Raw genomic sequence first — 23,097 nt, forward strand, 5'->3', positions numbered from 1 at the left:
GGGCCAGATGGCTATAGGAGAGTAATAGAAGGCAGATATATTAGCCCCAGGTTAAGTAGGTCCCTTTTCCCTGGGTAAGGTAACAAGGAAGGTTTTTTGTTTTTTGTTTTTTTTTTTTATGATCGCACTGTTAAACTTTATTAGCAACTAGGGGCTTGTCTACATGGGGACACTGTGACAGGGTCGGGCCAGATGGCTATAGGAGAGTAATAGAAGGCAGATATATTAGCCCCAGGTTAAGTAGGTCCCTTTTCCCTGGGTAAGGTAACAAGGAAGGTTTTTTGTTTTTTGTTTTTTTTTTTATGATCGCACTGTTAAACTTTATTAGCAACTAGGGGCTTGTCTACATGGGGACACTGTGACAGGGTCGGGCCAGATGGCTATAGGAGAGTAATAGAAGGCAGATATATTAGCCCCAGGTTAAGTAGGTCCCTTTTCCCTGGGTAAGGTAACAAGGAAGGTTTTTTTTTTTTTTTTTTTTTTATGATCGCACTGTTAAACTTTATTAGCAACTAGGGGCTTGTCTACATGGGGACACTGTGACAGGGTCGGGCCAGATGGCTATAGGAGAGTAATAGAAGGCAGATATATTAGCCCCAGGCTAAGTAGGTCCCTTTTCCCTGGGTAAGGTAACAAGGAAGGTTACAGAACAATCAGGAACCTTCTGGAGACAATTAAGACAGGCTGATTAGAACACCTGCAGCCAATCAAGAAGCTGCTAGAATCAATTAAGGCAGGCTAATCAGGGCACCTGGGTTTTAAAAAGGAGCTCACTTCAGCTTGTGGTGTGCGTGTGAGGAGCTGGGAGCAAGAGGCACTAGGAGCTGAGAGTGAGAATGTGGACTGTTGGAGGACTGAGGTGTACAAGCATTATCAGACAGCAGGAGGAAGGTCCTATGGTGAGGATAAAGAAGGTGTTGGGAGGAGGCCATGGGCAAGTAGCCCAGGGAGTTGTAGCTGTCGCACAGCTGTTCCTCACAACTGTAGCTCATGAAAGCTTATGCTCAAATAAATTGGTTAGTCTCTAAGGTGCTACTAGTACTCCTTTTCTTTTTTGAACCCAGTTATACTTTTGGCCTTCACAACATCCCATGGCAACAAGTTCCAGAGGTTGACTGTGCATCGTGCAAAGAAGTACTTTCTTTTGTTTGTTTTAAACCTGCTGCCTATTAATTTCTTTGGGTGACCCCTGTTTCTTGTGATATGTAAAGGAGTAAATAACACTTCCTTTTTCACTTTCTCCACACCATTCATGATTTTATAGACCTCTATTATATCCTCCCTTAGTTGTCTCTTTTCTAAAATGAACAGTCCCAGTCTTTTTAATCTCTCCTCATATGGAAGCTGTTCCAAACCTGTAATCATTTGTGTTGCCTTCTCTGTACCGTTTTTAATTCTGAGATGGGATGCCCAGAGCTGCATGCAATATTCAAGGTGTGGGCATATGATGGATTTATATAGTGGCATTATGATATTTTGTGTCCTATTATTTATCTCTTTTCTTATTATTCCTAATATTTTGTTAGATTTTTGAGTGCCACTGCACATTGAGTAGATGTATTCTGAGAACTATCCATGACAATTCCAAGATCTCTTTCTTGAGTGGTAATAGTTAATTTAGACCCTATCATTTTGTATGTATTATGTTATGAGATTATGTTTTCCAATGGGCATTACTTTGCATTTAACAACATTGAATTTCGTCTGCCATTTTGTTGCCCAGTCACCCAGTTCGGTGAGTCCCTTTGTAATTCTTCGCAGTCTGATTTGGACTTAACTAACTTGAGTAATTTTGTGTCTTCTGTAAACTTTGCCACTTCACTGTTTACTCCCTATTTCAGATCACTTATGAATATGTTGAATAGCTCAGGTCCCAGTACAGATCCTTGGGGGACCTACCTATATACTTCTCTCCATTGTGAATACTGACCATTTATTCCGACCCTTTATTCTCTTTTAGCCAGTTACTGTTCCATTAGAGAACCTTCTCTCTTATCCCATGACTGCTTAGTTTTCTGAAGAGCCTTTAGTGTGGGATCTGGTCAAAGGTTTTCTGAAAGTCCAAGTAAAGTATATCAACTGGATCACCCTTGTCCAGATGCTTATTTGACATGCTCAAATAATTGTAATAGTGAGTCATGATTTTCCTTCACAAAATCTGTGTTGATTCTTCCCCAACATATCAGGTCCATCTATGTGTTTGATAATTCTGTTTTTTACTATAGAGTCAACCACTTCACTTGGTACTGAAATTAACTTACTCTCCTGTAATTTGCCTCTGGAGCCCGTTTTAAAAAGATCAGAGTTACATTAGCTATCCTCCAGTCATCTGGTACAGAGGCTCATTTGAGCAATAAGTTACATACCACATTTAGTAGTTCTGCAATTTCATACCTGAGTTCCTTCAGAACTCTTGGGTGAATACCATCTGCTCCTGGTAACTTATTAATGTTTAATGTATCAATTTGTTCTAAAATCTCCTCTATTGACACTTCAATCTGGGAGAGTTCCTCAGATTTGTCACCTAAAAAGAATGGCTCAGGTGTGGGAATCTCCATCACATCATCTACCGTGAAGACCAACACACACACACAATTTGTTTAGTTTTTCCACAATGGGATTGTCTTCTTTGAGTGTTCCTTTAGTACCTTGATTGTCCAGTGGCCCCACTGATTATTTGGCAGACTTTCTGCTTTTGATGGGCTTAAAAAAATTGCTGTTAGTTTTTGTGTCTTTGGCTAGTTGCTCTTCAAAGCCTTTTTTAGCCTGCCTAATAATGTTTTTACACTTGACTTGCCAGAGTTTATGCTCCTTTCTATTTTCCTCAGGGGGCTTTGACTTCCAGTTTTTAAAAGATGCCTTTTTGCCTCTAACTGCCTCTTTTACTCTGTTGTTTAGTCATGATGAATTTCTTTGTCCTCCTATGCTTTTATATTCATTATTATTATTTATTTTTATTTTATGGTGTACATTCAGTTTGAGCCTCTATAATTGTGTTTTTGATAGTTTCCATGCTGCTTCCTGACATTTCACTCTTGTGACTGTTCCTTTTAATTTCCATTTAACTAGCTTTCTCATTTTTGTTTAGTTCCCTTTTTGAAAATAAATGCTACTGTGATGGTGGTTTGGGGCATTTCCCCCCCTACAACCATGTTACATTTAATTACATTATGGTCACTATTACTGAGTGGTTCAGCTATATTCACCTTTTGTACCAGATACTGTGCTCCACATAGGACTAACTCAAGAATTACCTCTCCCTTTGTGGGTTCCAGAACTAGCTGCTCCAAGCAGCAGTCATTAATAATGTCTAGACATGTTATCTGTGGATCCTGTCCTGAGGTGACATGCACTCACTTACTCGGGGGATAGCTGAAATCCTCTGTTATTATTGTATTACTTTATTATATTAATAAGTATATTACTTTGGTTCTTAAGTAAAGTTTTGCTTGATGGTAAATATATCTCTATTGCAAATCACATCAATCCCACAGTTAACAAGAAACTTCTATGTAGCCAATTTGGAAAGAACCTGTTATAAACAATAAAGACTGTAAGTGTGATAAATGTGAAGTTTCAGTATCTGACAAGGCTACAGAGTTAATAAATGATTAATAGCTGTCATAAGCATGTTACACAGGTTCTAGATGGTTATAAGCATATCAGTAGAATGTGTTATAAATAAATTCAAGCTATGATAACAAGAAATCTATTGACCTGTTGGATTCAGTCGATACCAACTGATTAACAATTTATTAAAACCTCTATTAATCATTTAACTCTTTATAAACTGTTATTGATGGTCCCTAATATTAATTGTGCCAAGAAATAATTCCATAAAGGGAAATGAGGACAATCGCTGGAATTCCAATGTCCTCTATCAGAGCTATCTTTATCCTTGGGGGAGGATGGGTTGCATGATGTAAGCATCTAACAGGTGCTTTCTCTCTCGCTATTATATGCCTATACACCATTAAGATATTTTAAAAGACGTTAAAGTAAGTGGAGAACTAAATAGCAATTGATTTGTGAGTTAAGAAGGTTTGTAAATTGCTCATAGCAATAACCAATTTTGTTTTGCTAATGCTGTATATTTGCCTAATGTTTTGTCTCTATAAAACACTAAAGACATAAATCAGCTTTGTCCAAATGTTGTTTTCCCTTAGGCCAGCAAGTATTTTGCACATTGTGCAAGTATTTTGCAGATTGTACTATGGACCACCAATAGTAGGAGATTTTTTCTCATATGGAAGAATTTTATGCCTGTTACAGTTTGCACACCTGTCTCCACACAATTTCGGTAAATTAGTGTTCATTTCACACTTTCAAAGCATCCTCGGTTATGTTTCTTGCGCTGATGTAGCAATATTTATATGATTGTTTTTCTTGGGCTATTAAAAAGAGAACTCCAAAACTTTCAAGGAGACACAGACTCATTTGGCTCAGGTCTGTTTCATCTTTATTTGTAGCTGTTCTTGTAATATTTTGAAAAAAACACATTTATTTGTATGTATTTCTGTAGTTTATACTCTACCACTTAATGCCTATTTTGTCCCTTTCTACTTTTCACACTATTATTATGCATATATAACGCAGTCAAAACACTTTGCTTTTGAGCTACATATATACACCAAACTCTACTCCCCAAACTCCTCTGTACTATCTGCTGAAAAGACGCTGCTAATATATCTTATACTTACCTCCAGTTAGTAGTAAAGAAATATAAATATTAAATAAGGCACCGTACAATAATGTAGCAAAAGTGTAAACTTGATCAAAATATCTGTCTCTCTCTGAATATGAAATCACATGATCATGCCTTCATTATATGATGTCTATCGATGGGTATACCTCAAAAGGTTTGGAATCCAGATTGAGTTTTGATAGTCACTTGAAGACTGGCATGGTTATGCCCATCTATTTCATGCAGCATAATTAGACAGCTCCCTCCTGACAGTACCTAAGACACAAACCACCCCAGAAGTGGCAAAGAGGAGACGAAAGGAAGCAAGGATATGTCCCTGCCCCTCCATTGGCCAGGCACACATGAAGATAAAGCCTGCAGTATCCAATGGAGCTGGGCAAGAGATGTGTGTTTTTTGAGGCATAATTCTCCCTAAAGTTTCTGCAAGAGCAGTGCAGTTTTCATTGTCCCCAGATCGTAATTTTAATCTGACCAAAAATGTTTTACAGTTTAAAGTATTATTAGATAGAAAATGCACTAGATTAACCAATTAACCAACCAACCAAACAAAACTCCACACTCAGCAAAACATGTCATGGTTGAAAATTTAAATGCACAAAAATTAGGTAATTCAAATATATCTTAATTCCCATAGAAATTATGATGTTGCAAAACAAAGAGAGAAAGATGTCATGATGCACAAATATATATATATATATATATATATATATATATATATATATATATATATATATATATATATATGGAAGGAGACAGATTTATGGTTATTGTAGTGATCACAGCTTTACATTGTGTGACTTTCATTAACTTTCTGAGGGGTTGGGGGTGCTTATTCCAGGACTAGAAACTAGACTCTCCGTCTTCTTATCCCATATCCATTAACAAATCTTTCTGTAACCTTAGATCAATCACTTACACTCTCCTTTAGCTTCCTCATCTGTAAAATGAAGCTAATAATACTTATAAACCCTACATATGTGTTGTGAACATAGAATGATAGAAATATAGGGCTGGAAGAGATTTCAACAGATCATCTAGTCCATCCCCTCTCCTCTGTATGCTGAGGCAGGACCAAGTATACCTAGATCATCACGGACAGGTGTTTGTCTAACCTGTTCTCTTAGAAACTTCCAATAACAAGAATTCCACAACATCCCTAGAGAACCTGTTTCAATTTTTAACTATCCCTGTAGTTAGAAACTTTTTCCTAATATCTATCCCAAATTTCCCTTGCTGCAAAATAAGCCAATTACCTTTTGTCCTACTCTCGGTGGAACCAGAGATCAATCAATCAACATCCTCCTTTGTAACTTTTTACATATTTGAAGACTATCATGTCTCCCCTCAGACTTCTCTTCTCTAAACATGCCCTTCAACCTTTCTAAATAGGTCATGTTTTCTAAACCTCTTATCATATGACTTCATTAACTAGTTAAGTTTTGCAAACTGCTTTGACAATGAAAGCCCTGTTTAAAATGTTAACTACTTGTAAAATTTTCTCCCATAAATCTGAATTAATGTATTTGTAGTAAAGTGGTCAACAAGGGCTAACTTGGTTACTTAGAAGATTATGGGATGGAGCCATGCTCCAGCACTCCCTTACTTCCTGTTTAGTCAGTAGGAGTTCCCCCAACCCCATGCTGTTGTGATGCAGTTAAATAAAGCAGCAAGTTCCCAGCCTGCAGTCCTGTGAGAAGACTTACTTTTCTTTACAGAAATATTTTTCAATAGATCTCTTTCATTATAAAAAGCAAAAAAATGAATATACAACTATGACACATGCAAGTATACATGGGGGATGAATCTGTCCAACTATGTGCAATTAATTTGAGTATGCATTGTACATTGATTACACTGACAACACCATTGCACATTCACACACACCATGTGTAGGGAGAGGTGCGTAATTCTTAATCTGAATGCCAACTTTTTGAGAAAACTGAACAAAAGCACCCACTTTTCTACTCCTTTGGGATCTTAGGGGCAGAAAAGCTACCAACAAATTAACATCTGATGTGTGGGTACTTAAGCTTCAAACTGATATGTGACCAATGGTATTTGCTTTCAACAACAAGATGAATGTGGAAAGACTGGAATCTAACTTGGCATTTTATACCCCAACACAATCTATTGCAAAACTAGTTTATCTGCTTGTGTAACCTTTTGGTGGGCTAGAGTTCACTCCATTACCCTTCTCCTGTGCCTAAAAAACCCCCAACTCTCATAGAAGTGTAGCCAGAGACCCAGAGTTTAATCTCTAAGGATTTTCAGCAAGGATTGCACAGGGTCAACCGCCCCATATTCAAGTCCCAAAAGGAACTAAAATGAATTTAATTAAATAACTTTATACAATCTTATGATAAAGAAACAAATAATAATCTAATTTTTACAGCATGACATGGCTATTTTATAATCCACAGACATTACCTTCACAGTTATACATAAACAAAGAAAAAAATTAAAATCAGAACAGAGAGAAGAAATTGAAAGTTCCCAAAAGCTTAGGTTTTCTTCACCTAAGTCTCAATTAGAGTCTTTGATCAGCAAATCTATACAGTCTGCTGAGTCTAAAACAACATCTTCCCTCCACTTGCTTGCAGGAATCTTCAGTTGGAATCCATGCAGACTCTTCCTCTGCTGAAATCACTACTAGCCAATCAGCTAACTGATTAACCAATCGCTCGGTTAAGTGTATAGATTTAAAGAAAACCCTGCTGTAAAATGCTTCAGGGCTAGAGACAACAGCCTGCTTTCTGGTCCTGCGCTCAGCTTCTCCCAACTCACACAGGGCACAATGCCTCCTGCCAAGTAGCTGCCCTGACTGCTTGCCCTCATGGAGTCTGACTCCAGCAACAGGAAACCTGTTGATGCATACCCAAAACTACCACACCCAAGTCCAGAAGCTTCTGGATGTGGAGTACCTAATCTGCCTAGCAACAATGACCCAGACACAGCGCACTCCTACCTCCCCCCAAGTGGGTCTCTTAAAGAGATATCTCCCTATTAGGCATATGGGTTACACTTTTAGTATTCAGGGATTTGTCAACATATAGGAAATCCTTAAACATTACCATGGGACTGCTGTTCATAAATTGTCCTCTTCCACAACCCCCCAGATAACACCACCATCATCATCAGAAACAATGAACAAACGGTGAAAATAACAAGTAGTAGTGATGTGGTAAAAATGAATAAGCTTCCAAGTTGCAATTAATTATACCACCTCCATGTGTCCTTGGTCAAGAAATGTAATGTGAAAATACTGTCTGTTGCTTAAACACTGAGTTGCCTGTATAGGAGCATTATTTTAATTGGTGCCAGTGGAATGAACAACTTCCCTCACCCTCTTTCTCACAAATACAAGTGACCAACCCGAACAAAATTCTAACTGTGGCACTGATCTTACACCAGTAAACACAATGGGAGGTTTGCACTTGACTTCAACTAATACAGTATCAAGCTTTATAATGTTAAAAATCACCCAACAGCAGGCCATTAGACTAGATAGTGTTGATTGAAATTTCTCAACCAACTCTATGTTTCTCCCAAAAAGTTTCATACAAAATTATTTTTTTTCTTAGAAAAAATGTCATTTTCACTGACAATTTTCAGTTTATGATGGGAAATTTCAAAATTGAAATGAAAAATAATCTTTTTCAAATTGAACATTTTGCTTTGTCTTGATTTTTGAAAACCAGAAAAAAGTTCCAAATTTGAGATTTTTATTTTTTCCCTCCCCCCCGTTTTAGAATCAATGTCTAGATTTTTCTCAGCTTTTCCTTTTCTTCACTCTAACTTTTCAAAACCTCATGTATTCAGAAGAGCTAAAAAGAAACATTCTAATGTTGCCATTCAGACTCCTTGATGTTAATTTATGATAGAACTGTCAAACTTTTTTTTTTTAAGTGCACAGTTAGGATTCTTTAGTAGATTTTTTTTTTTTAGTGCTGTTTTTCAGAATATGATAGTTGGTGCTTTGACAATGTGTTAGCTTTGTGCCTGCCTCCTGACTAGGTAGGTAATAGGTGGAATGCACAAGTAGTCCTTCTTCACACTACCTAAGTAAACTGCATTCTAGATGTTTGAATGACTATTACAGAAATTGTCATTTTTGATGCAGCTAGTGGAACTATTCCAAAATTTAGTAATTTTGGGACATCAGTATATATTTAACCAACTGAAGAAATGATAAAATCATTCAGTTTCAACAGCTTTATTAGGATTTGATTTAAAACAGACGGTTCATGCCAGAGCTATAGGTAACAATAAACTGCACTGCACTGAAGATATGTCTTTTTCCTATTGATACATGTAAGTGTTCTTGCCTCTGGGTAAATTCAAGATTTACCACTTGTTAATCAAGTATAGGATATATTTTTGCTGGTAAAGATAAGCAATAATAAAGATGATTAAAATAAATATTATTACTCTGTTTTGTAGGTTATTTACAAGTATGTACCCATGAAAATATACATGTAACATACATGAGTAGATTCACAGATATGTGGTGCAATATTGTTGTACACAGATACCTGTGAATTCAGGAAACAATAAATAAATGTAACTTATAGAGGGTAGGTTTCAGAGTAGCAGCCGTGTTAGTCTGTATCCGCAAAAAAAAAAAGAAATACTTGTGGTACCTTAAAGACTAACAAATATATTTGAGCATAAGCTTTCGTGAGCTACAGCTCACTTCATCAGATGCATTCAGTGGAAAATACAGTGGGAAGATTTATATACACAGAGAACATGAAACAATGGGTGTTACCATACACACTGTAACGAGAGTGATCAGGTCAGGTGAGCTATTACCAGCAGGAGAGCGGAGGCGGTGGGGGGAACCTTTTCTAGTGATAAACAAGGTGGGCCATTTCCAGCAGTTGACAAGAACATCTGAGGAACTGGGCGGGGGGGGGCATGCGGAAATAGTTTTACTTTTTGTAATGACCCATTCACTCCCAGTCTCTATTCAAGCCTAAGTTAATCGTATCCAGTTTGCAAATTAATTCCAATTCAGCAGTCTCTCGTTGGAGTCTGTTTTTGAAGTTTTTTTGTTGAAGAATTGCCACTTTTAGAAGCCCTCTACACCAACATTCCACACAAAGATGGACTACAAGGCATCAGGAACAGTATCCCCGATAATGTCACGGCAAACCTGGTGGCTGAACTTTGTGACTTTGTCCTAACCCATTACTATTTCACATTTGGAGACAATGTATACCTTCAAATCAGTGGCACTGCTATGGGTACCTGAAAGGCCCCACAGTATGCCAACATTTTTATGGCTGACTTAGAACAATGCTTCCTCAGCTCTCGTCCCCTAATGCCCCTACTCTACTTGCGCTACATTGATGACATATTCATCATCTGGACCCGTGGAAAAGAAGCCCTTGAGGAATTCCACCCCGATTTCAACAATTTCCATCCCACCATCAACCTCAGCCTAGGCCAATCCACGCAAGAGATCCACTTCCTGGACACTACGGTGCTAATAAGCGATGGTCACATAAACACGACCCTATACCGGAAACCTACTGACCGCTATGCCTACCTACATGCCTCCAGCTTTCATCCAGACCACACCACACGATCCATTGTCTTAGCAACCACACACCACACAACAGAACCAGTAACCCAGGAACCTATCCTTGCAACAAAGCCCGTTGCCAACTGTGTCCACATATTTATTCAGGGGACACCATCATAGGGCCTAATCACATCAGCCACATTATCAGAGGCTCGTTCACCTGCACATCTACCAATGTGATATATGCCATCATGTGCCAGCAATGCCCCTCTGCCATGTACATTGGTTAAACTAGACAGTCTCTATGTAAAAGAATAAATGGACACAAATCAGACATCAAGAATTATAACATTCAAAAACCAGTCGGAGAACACTTCAAATAAATCTGTTAGTCTCTAAGGTGCCACAAGTACTCCTTTTCTTTTCACCTAGGAATGAGGAGTTATAAACATCAGCATAGGCTTGGCCCCACCTCTCTTTTCACTTGGAGCAAGCCGGGTGTCTGCTGGGAGAGGCAGGGAGCAAGGCAAGGGAGTCAATGTCCGGAAACAATTCGGGGGGCAGAGCAAGGCAAGGAAAATGTAACTGTTTCATATACCAGCCATGCTGCTTTCTGGCTGTGTGCTGGTTGCTGCTCAGGTGCCTATACCTTTGCTGGAAAGGGGACAGGCACAGGCAGGGCAGCCCCCAGGGAGCCCATGGACTGGAAGGGAACCCAAGACAGAAGTATTGCAGCAGGGGCAAGGGAGCTCACAAGTACGTGGACTGCTACTGCCCAGGGTGGTGGGTTTAATAACCCAAGGCATAACCCAGGTCAACCTCATGGACGAAGGGAGGCAAATGCCCAAAGGAAAGCGTCCACGCGTTCAGGTGAGCAGGCTGTGTGCATTAATGGGGTAGTCAGCTAAGCTGTGCAGTGAACAGCCAGTGACCTTGTTTCTGAGGTTTTCTCCACAGCATTATAACGCTTCAGAGGGCACAAGGGCAGCTAAAGACCAGGATGTTTTCTTCCACCAAACACAAGGGATGGCAGTAATGCTGATCCCAGGGGTGAGTGTAATCTAAACCACACAGAGGTTTGGGGCATGGGTGGCAGAGGCGGTATCTGGCTTTCCAGCCTGGTAAAGGGTGGCAGTTGCAGGGGCCACAGCCAGGTGCAGGGACCGTGCTCAACCAGTCACTCAGTGAGTTCACCTAAGGGGAACAGGAGTCAGCCTACTGGGGTATTAAATACTCTGGGCCCAGGAGTGGAAGGTCAAGAAGCCTGGGTAGACCCACCTAGGGGTGGCAACTTCAGTGGGGGGCACTGATGGTATTACATAGCTGCTGCAAGCTAATTTGCATTTACAACAGCAGCTTCAGGCAGCTAGATATGAGGGGCCCGCACAGGGTGACAGGGTAGGCCCAGCATGGGCTCAAGTTTCAGCAGCAGGACAGGGAAGGGCACATGGCAACTCTTCGGCCATCAGGGCATGTAACAACATGGGACAGAGTAAACACTCCCAGAGGGTGAGGGGGCTGCTATGGGGGAGCAGGGCTCTGCAGAACTCCCTCCATGCAGTCCTCACTATGGTTATGCTGGGGTAGCTTACCTGATGGGAGTTCACATAGTAAGTGCAACTCAATATAGAATCCTCACGGGCAAATATGTGGATATAATATCCCTATGGCACAGGAAGGTGTTCAGAGACAGTAAACATGGACAAGGCAAGCAAAACAGTGAACTGCCAAAGAGGCCAAGGGTGCTGAGAACATGTTAAAACTTGGGAGGCTGCCCTCGTCATCTAGGCGGGTGTTATGGGACAGGCCTACCCAGATAGCAGCCTTGCCTTTGTTAATTATATGGATATAATTAGGTGGGCACCCAATATGTTTGGGGGCATGTCATAAGCAGTTTCCATTAAGGGCAGCAACACAAACTGGAATAGGGTGGCATCACACACTGTGGTTCACAGGCATAACACCAAGGGCGCCAGGGGTTTGTTCATACCGCAACAAGCTCGAAAGGGGCCCTGGGTACGTAATAGTATTTGCTGGACATTTAATAATGGTGGTTGTTTCCGCAACCCCTGTAAATACAGGCATGTTTGTAAGATGCCTGCCACCGGCAATTTTATTTCGACAAGGCTATGCCCATGGGCTTGTCAGTATCCTGTGCAGCTTTTCAGAAATTCAGTACAATGTTGCACTGGGCAGTGGTGTGGTCGGCAGGACTAAACCAAATAGTGCATTATTTGTATAATTTTGTTCGCAGGCCGAGCTGGTTCAAATGAGTGTTTTTACCTGTTGGGCACATTTTAGGTCCTGGCTAAATAGTTGAGTGAACCCCGATCAAAAAAAAAAAAACAAAACAAAAGCCCCTCCACTACATTAACCCACCCAGGCTTTGAGCTGAATTTTGTTTGCAGGGTTGTTGCCCTGGGGCGGGCGTTTTGTGCTCAGCTGGCAGCGGCAACAGCTGGCATAGCCAGACCACACAATTATGTACGAGTCAATAAAAAGATGTAGTAAGACTTGTGGGTGTGGAAAAGTTTTCTAACTCAATTTAATGGGGTATCATTGTGAAGGTACAAATGGTTATTAATTTGGGGTTAATATAAGGGTGTTCCTCTGGTGCGATAACATGGCTGTTGTACAGGTTATCAATCGCCAAACTTCCAGATCGCACAGGATTGGAAAGTTGGTAAGGGAATTTGTTCTCCAATGCTTAACCTTCAACATGTTTTTTCTTTCAAGCATGTGCTGGGCATGGATAATGGCATAGCAGACGCCTTTTCTCATTTACAGTTTGCCAAATTACATAAGTCGCGGGCTCTCTGGAACCTAGGAATGTCATGTGGTTGGCAGAATGTACATTATCGGCTCCAGCTTACAAGCTGTTTATTTTGCTTTGTTTTTAAGGAGTCCTGTCAATTCAAGGATCCAGAAAATGGGTTGCCTATGTGGCCCTCCGTTAAGGGCGGTTGTTCCAGTACCAGGTCAAGGACAATGCAGTTTTTGGTGCCCCTTGACGATCACACATGGGACAATGGGTTCTTTCTCCCCAGTAGGGCTGCTAGCCAAGAGGCCCTTTGCAGATGTCTGGGAACCCAGTGGGGTTGGCGGGGAGGCAGCCAAGCAAATGGCTGGCGCCTCCTTCTGGTGGATGTTCACTGCAGGTACTCCATAGGGAGGGCATCCAGTGACCAGATAACTGGCCTGGTAAAGGACTTAAAAGGAGGTCCTGGATAAAAGAATAGAACGGGGAAGGGGTTTGGGGGACTCCTATGATCGGTACGGCAGGGAGCCAACCCCCTCGTTCTCATAGCCCTCCTTAACCCTCTTACGAGGCTGGTGGATGGTAAGGTCCAAGCCATGGTTCGGTTGCAGGACCTGGATGGAAACAAAGGGCGGGACTGGTGAAAGCCCTGGAGAATTGATTTGAATAAACATGGATTTGCCTGCACTGTACACTTTATCTGCCAGGTAGTCCCAGACATCTATATAATAAAGTTGTGCCCTGATTAAAACCCATAACAAGTCTCCTGTCTTCTTGGAGTATACCCAGACAATCCACCACCTCCCTAGGTAACCCATTCCAGTGCTTCACCACCCTCCTAGTTAAATAGTTTTTCCTACTATCCAACCTAGACCTCCCGCACTGCAATTTGAGCTACATAGTACTCTCCATATAACTGTAATAAAAATCTGTGCTAACTGTTGTAGAAAAGTATGATTGTTGACATACCTGTGGATTGAATATTGACATGCCTACTTTATCATTATAGCATATGGTCTGACTATATTATATGTCATATATTATATGGCCATTATAGCATATGGTCTGACTAAGGGTAATGAAATTAGTATTGTGAAAGAGAAAAAAAACAATAGACACAGACACATATGTACCGCACTAGGATGTGGTGGGTGATTTGTGGAAAAAAAAATCTATTGCATTATGTATTAATATACAACTAGCAGGTTTCTGTATGAATTAGGGATGGTGAAATTGGTGAAAATATCATGATATTTCTTTATAAATTAATTGTATTGTTTTACAATTGTATTGAGATCTCAATATTTCATTTTTCAAGAAATGTTAATGGTCTTAAATTGTTTTCACAAATCAACTGACAAAATCACCTTTCTTTCTCAAAAAACTAACAGAGAAGGTGTGAGACACACATGTTTGGTAATTTTGGGTTGTGGAGAGAAGACAGGTGGGATAGAACACGAGAAAGTCAAGCACATCTTTGTAACGTACTCCAGACACAGATGTCTGAAGAGGTAATCAACTATATGGGGTATCACTGTGCAGGTACAAATGGTTATTAATTTGGGGCTAATATAAGGGTGTGCCTCTGGTGCGATAACATGGCAGTGGTACAGATTATCAATCGCCAAACTTCCAGATCGCACAGGATTGGAAAGTTGGTAAGGGCATTTGTTCTCCAATGCTTAACCTTCAACATCTGTTTTTAATTTCAAGCACATGCTGGGCAAGGGAGGGATAGCTCAGTGGTTTGAGCATTGGCCTGCTAAACCCAGGGTTGTGAGTTTAATCCTTGAGGGGGCCATTGAGGGATCTGGGGCAAAAATTGGGGATTGGTCCTGGTTTGAGCAGGTGGTTGGACTAGATGACCCGTCCCTTCCAACCCTGATATTCTATGATTCTATATGAATGGCAACAGGGAGATTGAAGAGGATGAGTATGGAAAGACTTTGTTCTCGGTAAAGAAGAATTTGGTAGGTTTTTTTGTGGAGGCAGTTTTAGTTGAGTTTTTCTGTTGGTTATTATACATAAGTTTACATGTTAGCTGCTTTTTTTTAAATCTTTGCTATTACATTTATTTGGAATAAAGATCAACTGAAGACCACAGATAACTCTCTAATTATTAAATCACCTCTGGATAAAAGTATATGGAAGTGAATGATTTTGTTTAGGCCTTAAATGTACTGAAGGGCAGGATGATGCTGGTACTCTGCCAAATTATCTTATTGTTTCTGTTTATGACTAGTCTTTACATAACAATATTAAACTAATGAGATATTTTAATATGACCTTTGACCTACCAAACCTGAAAAATAGTTTGGCAGAATGTAGTACAGTTAGGACCTGCTTTATCTTCTGTTTAACTTTAAGCATGTACTTAGTCTTATTGACTTCAGTAGGATTACTCATGCTCACAGTTAGCTACTTGTATAAGTATTTACTGGCTCAGGGCTTAAAAAGTAGGGAAATTTCTGTTGGAAAAAATAAAGTGGATTTTTTTTTTTAAAACAAAGCATACCGACTTTTGCTATTTTTATTTATTTGGGGGGAGGGGCATTCTAGCAAAGTTTGTCACAATATAATCGTGGGCATTTGTCTACATCTGTAATCAGCCACACAATGTAGATCAAGAAACAGATCTCTGTAGTACTTAGCAGAGACACAAACATGGCATAATAGGAGTGCTACTAATGAGAATATATTACTATTGATTGATGTATATGGCTGGGATGCTTGTATAGTGTCTGCCACAACAATGGCTGACTATGCACAATAATATAATTTCCTCTCCTAAATGGAGATGAATATTCTATAGATATTTTAAAATGTAAAAGGATACTTTTACAGGCCTCTCAGTTGGGAGAGAGGGAGACTTTTAGATATGAAGTACTCAATCCTAAACTTGTCGGGGTAATTAGCAATGCTGCTAATAAAATACCTGCCCTGGTTAGCAAGCACTTCTTGTTCCTCATTAACCAAATTACTTTCAGGTCATACATCACAATAATACCACTTTCATGTTTAATTGCTTAAATAAATGTGTAATTAATGCCTAGTAATGGAATAATGGAACTCTGTAGAAATAGTGTTGCACCTTACTTCCAACCATTGGATTTGTTTAGTAGACTGCAATATTATTCTTATCAACCATTATGTAATTAAAACAAGCTAAAAATTAAATATATAATTTAATCACTGCCTGAGGGAACTACAGAAATGTTTGTATTGTGACACTAAGAAAGTTCAAGAAGGCTACTACATTCTCAGAATACCACACAATGTGAACAATAATATGATTCATAAATGGCAATCAACATAACTGAACACAAACAAGCATAGTACTAGACTTCTGCAAAGTAGTGGGATCAAAAATCTTGAAATAGAATAATTAGTGCAATTTATATACTGCTGTGGGATTTTTTTTAAAAAAATTACAACAAACTTACATTTAAATATCAAAATATGGCAAGCCAAATAAGCAGAACATGAAATTACAGCTAAAACTCAATCTTTAATCTTTAATATTTTGTCAGAATTTAACTCTTCCGCTTCCCCTCTCCAAAATAAATTAACACAGCAGAAAATGTGGAATGAATCCTGACCCCACTGAAATTGATAGAAATTTTGCCATTGACTTCAATGGGGCCAGTATTTCACCCATGATGTATAACATCACATTATGATATAATTCTTCCTATACCTATGTACAGAGATTCGAGTTCAGGATAGGAGAGTAAGAGAAAAACATTAGTAATTCAACTGTGGGCCTGATTATCATTGACACTAAAAGATTCCTCTGCACAGCTCTTGTAAATTACCCCATGAGGCCCCTTTACGCTACCATACAGGTGATGAGGAGGGGTGGTGAAAGCGGAATGCTAGTGCCTTCCAACCCCCACATCCTCAAAGTGCTGAGGCAATCTGGTCCATAATGTAGACTCCAAGTTAACACCCTACTATAAGAAATTAATATGGTAACTTTTTTTATGTTTTAGGAACCGAATATCATATGTGAAAGTTTAGTCAAGAAATATTAAGAGGTTAGGAGGAAATCCTAGCCCAACTGAAGTCAAGGGCAAAGGATTGGGATTAGGACTTCACCCTGGATTTGTAAAGGGCCTAAATTGGGCCTCCAATTTTGCAGATGGAATTTTGCACCCACAAACATTTGTACGTATGATATTTTGTCCACAGCTAACTGGTTCATAGATTTTTAAGGCCAGAAGGGACCATTACCTCATCTAGTCTGTTTTCAGGCATAACACAAGGCATAGAATCCCAACCACTATTTCCTGCACCATAATTTCTGGTTGAGCTAGAACATATTTCTTCCAAGGCATCTAAATAATGGAGAATACATCACCTGCCTAGCCAAGTCATTTCAATGATTAATTACCTTCATTATTAAAATTTGTCATTTGATTTCTTATCTGAATTTGTCCAGCTTCACCTTCCAGTTTTAATAGACCACAATCAAATCACTTCTTAACCTTCTCTCCTCTGGAACATCAGTTGACTTACAATTTTGTCCAAGGAATGCTGGGTTTAAAAGTCTCAATTTGTGTCTCATGAACTTGGGGCTTGTTCAGAGCCATCCCAGTTACCAATATAATTTGCAGCAGACTTAAGCGTGGTTTAAATTATGCCAGATGCCATAGGCCCCTTATAGGCTGTTCCAAAGACCAAGGAACAATCTGTAATAAGGGTGCCCTTGCTGTGACCTCTTTTCCTTGAGCATCCCAGCAGCTGGAGGACTCAGAGTTCTGTAGAGATTACAGAGACACAGAAAATTTGTGGCTGAGTTGAATGCAACACGGTCTTCAATTCTTGTTCACACAGATTCTTAACTCCTTTATTATATGATCCCTAGGGCCCCTTTTGAATAGTGCCTCTAAACATTCATAACTAATCCCACAGATGCTGGAGCCACTAAGATGCACTGCCACTTAATAGTTGTCCTATGTAAAGGGATTCTTCAACTGGCTAGGTTTTCCTTCTTTGTGGCAACTTTGCATCAGGAGATGGAGCAAAGCTGCTCAAATGGACTTCAGAATCATGCCCTAGATATTTAACAGCCTAATTTGTAGGCACATTCAGGCAGTTGGATGTTGTAATTCTATGATATGAACCTGCAAAAAAAAGTGTGTGGGGGGGAATGCTATTATTTATGGACACAATTGCATAATTGAAGCTGTCTATGAAAATCAGGCCCTAAATATAAGTGTTGCAGAAGAAAGTTGGGATGGGTGGGAGATCAGTGAGGGGGAGATTCTTAAATTGGAAAAGCTAGAGACTTATGAAAGTACACAGTATTGCAGAGCATTGGTAGTCTTATGAAATAAAGAACTAATGCTGTGCGTTTGGTAGAAGAGATACATGAGGTAAAAATAATTTAAAATTGCTCATACAGGATGACAGCTCAAGATATTAAAGAACAAATAGATTAAGCAAGTAAGTATATGGGGAATTAAAACTTATACAAAAGAAGAACTTGGAAAAGCAACTATTGGCTCTTCACAGAAATGTTTCATTAGTGGAAATGCCAACCAAATTGTCCAAGGACTAGCTTTGTTAAGCCCAAAGCTGATGCTTAAATTCTGCAGACAGAGAAGGATAAATATTCCTTCAGTAAGTAATCTCACTAAAATTGAGGCAGATCTATCTATCAAGTTATCTCCAGTACATAGATAATATAATTCATGTAGCTGCACTAGAATCAAAGGGCCATGTCCTCAGCAGATGTAAATTGGTATAACTCCACTGAAAACAATAACACTGCATCAATTTCTTCACGAAAATGTAACTTTGAACAGAGATCCTGGACCTACAAGTTTCAGTTTTAGCATAACATCTTTTTAATAAGAAGATTGGGCCACGAGATATCAGATGTTAATAATATCTACTGTCTTGAACTACAAAATGAATTAAATCATGATTAATTCTCAGACAAGTAACAAGTGCTTATAGGGCTTGCTGTGTTTGAGAGATCAAATTGGAATTTTCAAAATGTACATTGAAAAAGCAAAGTCTAATTTAACATTAATGTTGGGGGAAAGACTAGGAGCAGAAAAACGTACTAAAGAAACTAATTCCATAGATGTGTGATAATAGTTGGTTACAGTTATATAGTCATCAGTCCATTATTTGAGCATAGCTATGATCCTGAATGTATTGATATATTGAATAAAATAATATGAACCAATAACAGAGAGCTATTGATTTATACCCATTGAAGGTCTGTCCCACTGTTGTAGTGTGGGTTACTTTTGGAACATTTCATCTGTCCTTAAAATGTAGATTTTTTTTCTTAATATTTCATTCAATACTTCAATAATTCAGGATTTCAGACTCATATGCTGCTTTGAATAAAATCAGCAGAACTTTGACAGTTTACACTAGCTGAGAATCTACTCTTGTGTCTGCTCCCCACACCTTTGGCTGATCCGCATAAGAGGCTACTTTAGCTGTCAGCTAACCGAGTGACTGTTTTAACTCTAGCTCGTGCTCTTAGCACCGAATGTCCCAGGTTGAAATCCCTCTAACTCAAGCAGAGGGGTTGTGTTATATATTTTCATAAATGGACTGAATAATAAGATCATCATAATTGTTGTATGCAGCATTGTTGTAGCCATGTTGGTCCCAGGATATTAGAGATACAAGGCAGGTGAGGTAAAATCTTTTATTGGACCAACTTCTCTTGGTGAGAGAGACAAGCTTACAAACTTACACAAAGCTCTTCTTCAGGTCTGAGAAGAAGAGCTGTATGTAAGCTTGAAAGCTTGTCTCTCTCACCAACAGAGGTTGGTCCAATGAAAGATATTACCTCACCTAACTTGTCCGTCTAAGAACACCATTGAACAGTTGAATTCAGAAATTTAAAAATCTGTATATCCATTTTATTTTTGAAAAACTTTGACACTTGTGTAAATAAAAAAAAAGCATGACTAACGTTTCCTTTTTTATGATGGGCTAATGAAAAAGAATCATACAGAAAGTAGAAGTGAATAATGGCTGTACACAAACACTACAATGGATATTTTGCAAAGAAAGACAAATAATGACACACCTACAGAAAGAAAAATGGAAAACCCAGGGCTCTATTGCTAACTAATAGGCTGATCCAACTTATGGTGCTTCAATAGGCTTTGGGTCCAATCTGGAGAAAACCATGATGGGGCATGAGGGAGCAATTTGTCTCAGTGTAATGCTACACACCATCCTGAGGGGCTGTAGCAGGCTAGCGCAGTTCCAACACTAACAGAAGTACCTGTTTTCTTCCATAATCCCTGCTAAGCACCTCTCATAAATCCATATCCTGCACCATGGAGGTTTATAATTTACTTCATTGGGAACAGGATTGGGCTATGGTGTGGATGAGGGTTCAATGTCAATGCACTCGGCAGTGAGCTCCCCTCTTTTTGGTACTGTGTAGCCATGCAGAAAGGAATGTTGGCACAAGTGGGGGGCGGCTCACAATGCTGAGCATGGGGAACTTCTTAACACATTGTGTAGTTTCTGCCTTTACACCCACAGAGTATGTTTGCACATCTCTCTTCCATACAATGGAGGATGAAATCCTACAGAAGTATCAAAGTGCTCCATAGTTGCCCAAGCAAAGAGAATGATTGTGACACAAGATATAGGGGTGGAAACCATCAGTCATTTAAAGACACTTAACATTTCAAAAAATGAACAAGGGGATGGGAAGGGAACAAGAGAATAGCATGTGTAGACCTGGTGATGTGAAGTTTTGAGAAATACAGCTACCAGGATTGTGAAGGAGATGGCATTTGATGGAAGATGCATGTGTTCATTATTCTGTGAATGTCTTTTGAGAGGGAAACTAACACAGGTCTTCCCCTAAAAAAATCTCATTAAAGAGGCCAAATCAGCTCGAGCAACTTGCGCTTCTGAGACAAAAATCACTTCTACAGTTAATCAGAAAGAAAGCTGTGCCTTATCTTGCCACCTGAGGTTCCATATTTACTGGTAAAAACCCAGTCCTTTTAAGAGTATGGAATAGCTATCTTTTGAACCTCTCCTTTCATCCTGCAAGAAAGAGCCCTGAACAATACTAAGAGAAAAGTCTATAGCTATAATATCAACTGGAAATGAACTCAGTCATTTTTGTATGCTCACAAGGTAACAGCTTCAACTGAACTGATGACCTGTAATCACATCTTAGAATTGATTTCTATGTGCATCAATCTTGGGAAAGGTAACAAAGATTTCTACCAGTGTGCATGACTTGAGATTACTATGAAGTCCTTCAGCTTCATCATGCATACTTGGCTTTATAGCTAGTAAGTTGCTCAGGGAACTAAAAATACCCTTTAAGTCACAAAGAAGCTATGAGATGTGAGTGGAAGTTTGATAAATTGTATGTGGTAGTGAGCTGGCAAAATGTTAGTTACAGCTTAAAATTAGTTGAGGCTCATGACATCATCCAGGGGCTACCTGTGTTTATCCTGTGAATATTTTCAATGGATCACTCAAAGAACTGAGAGCCTGATTCAACTCCCATTGAAGAAACTTGAAAGACTTTCATTCACATCAGTGAGAGCTGGATTAGACCTTGATTGACAACCTAGAGTTGCTATTTAAAGGTGATAAGATTAAGATTATATTAACAATGAATAGAAGAACCAGTTGAGATTAAATAATTATTGATTTGAACTTTCAGTCAAAATTCAGAGGGAACCTTGAGCTGAAATTTCTGAGGTTTAAAAAAAGGTTGGTAATTTTCCTCTTATTATTTTTCATTTCTGGACTAAGAGTGCAAGTGCCAAAACATCACAAAAATGATAAATCTCTGATAGAGTTGCCATCCCAGCTGAAAGCAAGAACTAGAGAGTTGAATTTGTGAGACTCTGGCTCAGATTTTTAGATACAAGGTAAAATAAGATTCACTCAGTTGTCTGTGAAAGGTGTTGCACCAAAACCAAAAATGGCAAGTATGGACTCTTTTTGGCATTATTGCAGAAAAAGGTGTCACAAATCACTTTTCAATAATATAGTTTTACTTATTTTCACCATACTTTTTACGAGCAACATTTCCAACAGACAGTTATATTTGAGTGTTCATTAATGTAGCAGAGGAGAGGGAGATAAATTGCATTGTTCCCAAAAGAAAATCATGCTAACATTCAGGCATGTAAGTCAGATAGCCCTTAATGTGAATATGGTGAATTAGGTTTCTTTCCTTTTAATCTTTTTAAACAGAAGACACTTACCAATGAGGCTAACATGACCTTTCCTTTCCTCGGGGGCAATGAGGAAGATGATAACATCCTCTTGCATCTCCATGATGACATCAATTCTTGAACTGACTGATACAAATATGAAAGTGGAATAAGAATAAGAGCTAGATACGCAAGAAATTTTGTTCAAACTTGAGACAAAATGTTTTATACTCGATTTGTCTTGTTAAAATGTGTACTTTTTTCTGGTACAATTTTGAATATAAGAATATGTGTCACAAGATGATTGCCTCCAGATCCACATGCCGGCCTTCTTACCCTCTCTTTCTGGAATCTATCTATCTTCTAAGTTCCGATATTGGCTTCCATCACTGTAGTATCTGAGAGCCTGCAATGCATCTAAAAAAAGCTCTTCTTTCTCATCATATAGGAGTAAAATGCTTGAATAAAGTTAAGGGGTGAGTGTGTGTGTGTTTTATTTGAGGAATGTTAGTTCAAAGAGTTGGGACATTTGGTTCTGAAGGCAGTGACAACTGATGTCAATTCAATCTTTTGCATGAGTGAGTTCCACAGTCCAGGTCCCACTCTTGTTGAAGTCCTGTTTTGTGCATTCATGGATCTTCACCTATTGCATTGTCCCCATGGAGTGTAGCTGTCATGAAGAGTTATGGTAGTACCATGCAATGGATCCTCACTGCCTGTGGTCCTTGAAAATCAATCGTAGAACATGATTCTGTAGTAAGTGAAATGCTCCTGGAAACCTTCATTAGTTAATGTACAGGCTACTGGGTTGTGTATCAGTTGCAGGTCCTTCAAGAATGTGATGTCATTCCTAGATATGAGTTGCAGCAAACTACAGTGACCTGTGAGAGCAAAGATAGAGGAGAAGATGTTTAGGGGTCATTAAGAC

Source organism: Chelonia mydas, chromosome 4 (genome assembly GCF_015237465.2).
Source record: "Chelonia mydas isolate rCheMyd1 chromosome 4, rCheMyd1.pri.v2, whole genome shotgun sequence".
NCBI lineage: Eukaryota > Metazoa > Chordata > Testudines > Cheloniidae > Chelonia > Chelonia mydas.